Source organism: Meles meles, chromosome 17 (genome assembly GCF_922984935.1).
Source record: "Meles meles chromosome 17, mMelMel3.1 paternal haplotype, whole genome shotgun sequence".
Lineage (NCBI taxonomy): Eukaryota > Metazoa > Chordata > Mammalia > Carnivora > Mustelidae > Meles > Meles meles.
Window position 1 is genome coordinate 25726302 of NC_060082.1, and position 6024 is coordinate 25732325.

Here is a 6024-nt window from a genome sequence, read left to right on the forward strand (position 1 = left end):
CAGCATCCACCATGGCAGGAACGAGGGAGAGAACGGGGCACTCCTGTCAAGGAGCTTGGGCGTAAGGAGTCCCCTGGGTCGTGCTGGCCATCAGTAAAACCGCCGCCACATGTGAGCATACTTCTGAAAAGAAAACCGTGCCTCACGTTCTTCTTTTGAACTACAGGGCTAAGCCCGTAGGTCCCACTTTATTCACTCTTCCAGTGGTAGAGTCAACTATGGGAAAGGCCCCCGACAGGTAATTAACAAAAAAGGAATGTGTCTAGTTCGGCAAACACAAAGCCGTATCCAGCATCACCACTCGTGGAAGGGAAGCAATTCAGAGCAAGAAAGCAATTTCACCATTGAAACTAGCAAGGTTTGAAGAAATTAGTGCCCCATGAGGGAATGTTGGCATCGTGGACTCTGGGAGCAGGCAGAGCTGGGGAGGCGCCTGGTCCTCGGACCTTGGGGGGTTCCTTGTTCTCTGTGCGTCAGTTTCAACTTCTGAAAATTAGAGATAGAATAGACCTCTTAGGGGATGAAGAATTTGAAGAAATAATCCATGCAAAGTACTTAGCCTGGTCCCCACCTGATGGGTAGTAAGCCTTTAAGAAATACTCACGCAGTGTTACACTTCACCACAATATTTCTACTTCCTGGAGGAGCTAATTCTAGATACAGAGAAGTCTTCCTCCCCCGCGCCCCCTCCCACCCGCTTTTTGAAGTTTTATTTAAATTCCAGTTGGTTAACATACAGTGCAATATTAATTTTGGGTGTACAGTATAGTGACTCAATGCTTCCTACAACACCCGCTCATCACAGCAAGTGCCCTCCCTAATCCCCATCACCTGCTCAACCCATCCCCCACCCAACTCCCTTCTGGTAACCAGCAATTTGTTCTCTATAGTTAAGAGTGAGAAGTCCTTTTTTTTCCCCCTAAAGATTTTATTATTTATTTGACAGTGAGAGAGGGAGAGTGGGTGAGGGAGAAGCAGGCTTCCCGCCGAGCAGGGAACCTGATGGGGACTTGATCCCAAGACCCTGGGATCATGACCTGAGCCCCTGAGCCGAAGGCAGATGCTTAACGACTGAGCCACCTAGGCGCCCTTGGGAAGTCTTTCTTTCTTTCTTTCTTTCTTTCTTTCAAGTAAACTCTACATGCAACATAGGGCCCAAACTCACAACCCCAAGGTTAAGAGTTGTACACTCTATTGACTGAGCCAGCCAGGTGCCCCCACTGCTAATTTACTTTAAAATTTTTTTTTAAGATTTTATTTATTTATTTGACAGACAGAGATCACAAGTAGGCAGAGAAACAGGCAGAGAGAGAGGTGGGGAAGCAGGCCTCCTGCCGAGCAGAGAGCCCGATGCGGGGCTCAATCCCAGGACCCCGAGACCATGAACCGAGCTGAAGGCAGAGGCTTCAACCCACTGAGCCACCCAAGCGCCCTTCCACATTTTTAAAGATTTCTATAAGCAGGGTATGTTAATTTGCTAATGAGAGAGAATACATTTTAATATTTAAAATGGTAATACTGTATTACAGTTTGACTGCAAGGAACACAAAACTGATAAGGGAACTTAAACAAGTAAGAATTTATTTTTATCTCATAAGAAATTTGGAGGTTAAGACATATAACATTGGTAAAAATAACCAAACATAATATGATTCTGATTCAAGTAAGTCAACTGTAGAAAAAATTAAAATCAAAAAAATCTGGACTAGATGTTCAGCAATAATAAGAGATGTTGGGGGCCGCCTGGTTGGCTCAGATGGTAGACCACGTGACTCTTGATCTTAGGGTCATGAATTTGAGCCCCAGACTGGGTGTAGAGATTCCTTAAAAGGAGAGAGAGAGATGTTAGATCTTAGCGAGTCGCAGCAGCTATTCTGTGACCATGAGGTAAAAAGCATATGAGAAAGTCTGAGAGAATCACAAGACACTAGCCTGTTATCTTTGAACTGCTGAAATTAGTGCTGCAGCTCAGGCCAGCACATTAGCATTTAAGGCAGAACACAAGGGCTAACCACATCCCTCTCCACAAGAACAGTAAGGGAGAGGGGCGCTTCGGTTAAGCATCTGCCTTCGGCTCAGGTCGTGATCTCAGAGTCCTGGGATCGAGCCCCGCATTAGGCTCCCTGCTTATCAGAGAGCCTGCTTCTCCCTCTCCCTCTGCTTCTCCCCCTGCTTGTGCTCTCTCTTTCTCTTTCTTTCTCTGTCAAAATAAATAAATAAAATCTTAAAAAAAAAAAAAGAACAGTAAGGGAGGCTGGGGATATGAGTATTTGAGCTTCAGCAATCTCTGTCTGAGACAGACAAGGGAGAAGAAGGTTGGGTCTAAGAATAGGAGGAAGCAACCTACAGTGATGATTACATGTTCTTAAAAAAGGACACTTCTGTTCTTAATATAATTAAGCATTGAAAAACCCAAGTGTCTCCTAGAAAGGCTGCTTCAGTACTTTCCACTTTTGCCAATTAATTTTTGTAAATTGGAATCTTGGAATCAGTGAAAGCGACTGCACAAGGCACCTGGTCAGTGCCTTTCCACTCCAAGTGTGAGTCCCCAACCAGCGGCATTAACATCTCAGGACCTACCCTCATCGACTAGGTTGGAATCTGCCTTTCACGGGACCCCAGGGTGTCCACACATACTAAGGTTTAAAAAGCCCTGAGCAGCCCACAACCCAGATGCTTATGTAGGAAGAGTCCTAGCTCAAGCCTCTGCCAGGCTGACCCTGAGAGTCAGGCCAGAGGACCAATGGGGTAGGTCCATCCGGAGTCTATGAACTCTGCAGACTGGGTCCCCCTGTGGGAAAAACTTGTCTAAAAGGAAGAGACTCAAGCATACAGGTTTGATTCCAGGAAATGTTTCACTATTCATTCATCCAATAAATTATTTAATACCTCCTGCACACTCTCAAAAGAAGAGCAAATAAAATCAATATTTTTGATGTAATCAAATAAATCAGATTTTCAAATCAAATATTCATCAAATGATTTAATTCAAATCAAGTCAAATCAGATATTCAAATCAAAGAAGTCAGATTAATCAAATAAAATCAATATAAAGTATAGTCCCTGTTCTCAAGGACTATGCAGTCTGAGCAGGGAGCTAGGGATGCCAACAGACATCACAGTGTTCAGTGGTATCTTTGAGATGGTACGACGGGGTGTTCTGGGAGCGCAGAAGAGGGCAACTTTCACAGGTGTCGGAAGCACGCGTGGGAGAAATATCATCGCGAAATCCCGCATGATGAGCAGGAGGCAGTCACAAGAAGGGGGAGAAAAGCGGGTGAGGCTATGGGAAGCATCTTCAGGTCAAGGGCACAGTATTTATGGAGATGAGTATGTGAGAGTTAGCAGGCACATTTGGGGAACGGCATGGGAAAAGGAAGGGGAAGTGGTGAGAAACGGGGCCAGAAGGAAGGCAGGATTCAGATCACCGTCTTGGGAACCAGGTTAACGAATCTGAACTTGATTCAGAGGCAAAAACTTGAGAAGAGGAACACCTCTAAGAATTAACCTTCCCAGGGCGCCTAGGTGGCTCAGTGGGTTGGGCATCTGCCTTGGGCTCTGGTCATGAACCCACAGTCCCAGGATAGAGCCCTACATCGCCTGCTTCTCCCTCTCCCTCTGCCTGCGTCTCTCTCTCTGTGCGTGTCAAATAAATAGGTAAAATCTTAAAAAAAGAGAGAGAAAAGAGCTAACATTCCCTGCCTCCCTCATTGTCTTCTCTGTTGGTTCTCGAGGCTTCCCTGGCTTCCCAGGGGAGCTAGGGAGAGAGGGCTTCTTAAAGAGCTGTCAAACCGAAAGAGTCATCGGTCAAATACCCCAGGGATGCTGGGAGGGCACCGCAGTTCTCGGTGTGTCGATCCCTGCAGCCACAGGAGCGGGGAGCCCAGTGCTTAGGGGAGGCAGCACACCGTGACACACTCTCCATCGTGTGTGCCAGTGGCAAGGGCAGCAAACGTAGGAATGCGGTGAGAACGAGGGCGGCCGCGGGACAGCGGCCGTGGGGCACCTCCACGGGCCGCCCAGGGAGAGAAGGACTGGCCACGGTTGCCCAGAGCATATAGGGTGGGGGATGAAAGGAAACCGTTACCCCCCCCCCCCCCCACAAATGCACTTGCCCTGTTGTGTGAATATTAGTGATGTGGCTTGGACACAAGTATTTCAGGAGCCTCTCTTCCAAGGTTCCCCTTCCCCTGGTCATGTGGGGAAAGTGTGTATGGGGAGTGGGGCTGACTGTCCCCCCCAAGACCAGCGCCCTCCATAGGAAACGGCCACCACCAAGCTGACCTCAACAGAGGGCTGGAGGAGAGGAGGCCACTTCCGCCACTGCCCTAATTCTTCACAGTATAACACGGGCCTCAGAAGAGGCTTTTCTGAAATCTCAGACATAACAAGGAAGCTAAAATGTGGGCAGGAGAGAACGAGCCTATTTGGGTGGTCTTCCCAAAGAGTCCCCTACACCCCCTCCCCCCAACCTCCTGCTCTACAGCGATCAGGCAGAAGCCATGATACTGAGATTTTCTCACCTTGGGCAAAATCAAATTCCCAGGCAGGGCTCCCTCTCCCACTAGTCTCAGTAATAGAAAGGGAATCTTTCTAGAGATTTATTCTCCTCTTGTCCAGAGCAAACTCCCAGCCATTGGGCTGTGGTATTTTTGCAGAACTAACTACTCATCTGCCTTCCCCTACAACTCCTGGAGCTCCTTGGGTTGGGGACTGTATCTTTTTTTTTTTTTTTTTAAGATTTTATTTATTTATTTGACAGAGAGAAATCATAAGAGAGGCAGGCAGAGAGAGAGGAAGGGAAGCAGGCTCTCCGCTGAGCAGAGAGCCCGACGTGGGACTCGATCCCAGGACCCTGAGACCATGACCTGAGCTGAAGGCAGCGGCTTAACCCACTGAGCCACCCAGGCGCCCCTGGGGACTGTATCTTAATCGTGTCTGGATCTCTTCTCAAAGCGCCGGCTTCCCTCTATGCAGAATGAGCCCACTTCGTTTTCAAGCGGATTCCAACCCAAATAGACATGCGAAACCACAAAACCAATACCCCAGATTTTGCCTCCTTTTCATCCCTGTGAGGAGAAGTTCCTGAAATGAGCAAGGCGCTGCTGAAGGCATTCCCAATCAACCTCATTATGCAGTGTTTACCCTGGTAACAGGCTGTCATTCCCAGAGCAGCCCAGCGCTCATTCCCGTAAATGTCACTACTTACCTCCGGGGAGGACCTGCCGCCCAGACGGGGGGCTCTGTCTCCCCCGATCGCCCAACGGTTCGGCGGTGGAGCACTGGCTGGAGAAGCGGAATTCAGCTAATTGCGTGTCACAGAGGGGCGCTGGGTTTCATGGGCCTGTGTTCCACATAGGGGGCGAGGAGGCTCAGCCTGTCACATGTGTGCTGTTAAAATCTCTACCCAGCCAACATCCAGGCTGGCAGATGGGAGAAATTCTTAAAGGCTCTATTTCTGGTTTTTAACATTCAAAGAAACACTGTGCTACCCCCTCTTAAAAATAATTGGTTAAGTACCAAGTTATTTTCATTGCCACAGTCATAAATAAAGACGTGCTAGACCACATTATTCATATCTATAGTAGCTGATGATTATTCTTCATGCAAGGAAGAGGATTATTGACGTTAGGGAGGTTGCCTTTTCTTGCCTTTTTTTTTTTTTCTCCCGCTTTCCTTCTCTCCCCAAACCCCACCCCCAGCCAAGAAAAGCCTTGTTGATTAGAGTAATGGGAAGGGGCTGACGCCCGGTAAAATTAAACTTCACTCTCGCCTGAAGCAAGAAATGATCTCAAGACTAAAATGAGAACGTGCGTAACAACCGTAGCCCGCGCTTCGGGAGAAAGACTCCCGTAGAAACCAGCGTGGCAGAAAATGAGACGGGAGCCAGTTAGCTGGTATGAAGCCCCTCTAACTCTTAACAAGCTTGCTCAAGAAGAAATGAACCTGTTAAGAGGGTGCAGAACGCCAGCGCCGCTGTCCCCCACAGCTCCCGTGCCCGCCTGGGTAGGCAGCCCACTGCCG